The following is an 840-nucleotide window of genomic DNA, read 5'->3' on the forward strand; positions in this document are numbered from 1 at the left end:
GCACAAACCGGATTATTGAGAGAAATCGGGTCAAGCCAGGGAATCAGTCACTGATTTTTTATAAAGTAGCTCTGATACAGACTCTTTACATAAAGGTCGGATCTAGACCACATTCTCTGCTGTGTTGTTTAAAGAGACCCATACACATATTAGAATCAAGCATTTGGAGAAACTTACATAGAAACTGGATTACTTCACTCTGATTGGTCATGTCAGATCTGGCACATTTCACCTCTCCCTGTTGACACTGTGGCAAAAATGCAAATTGCCTTCTGCTTTCTAAATTTGTATGCCCAGACTTTCTTCACTGGGGTGGCACTGAGACACTCTGGTCATGAAAGAGAAATGAACCATGATGACTTTTTTATGACCCACAAAAGCAAACAAAACAATTGATGACATGCCTCCGAAACAAGCTATTATTATGTTCCCACCAAGCGGCAACCTCCGGTCTCAAAGTATGAAGCCCATGTGGAAGTGTTATAAACTGCAATACATCGAGAATCCACTAGAGGCTGGCTGCAGAAACTGGAAACCACATAGACATGAATGGGAAAAAGACGATCTTTGCAGCATTAATAAACATGTTAACAGCCGGGTTCAAAAAACGGCTTGGTTACAGAAGCTAATCTCTCTATCTGCACACACTGTACGTGACGGTTCAGAAGATATTAAGGTTACGAGTTTTTTTCCCAAATAAGGACATGACTGACGTGACTCCCAGTTGGGAACAAATACCTGTTGGCTAGGAGGCTGAAACTCCGCCCCTTTACATCACACTCTGCCTGGTTGAGTTCCGCATTTCCAATATGGCTGCTGCCGTCGATTGGCTTCAGAACC

This window comes from Notolabrus celidotus, chromosome 9, assembly GCF_009762535.1.
Source record: "Notolabrus celidotus isolate fNotCel1 chromosome 9, fNotCel1.pri, whole genome shotgun sequence".
Taxonomy (NCBI): Eukaryota; Metazoa; Chordata; class Actinopteri; order Labriformes; family Labridae; genus Notolabrus; species Notolabrus celidotus.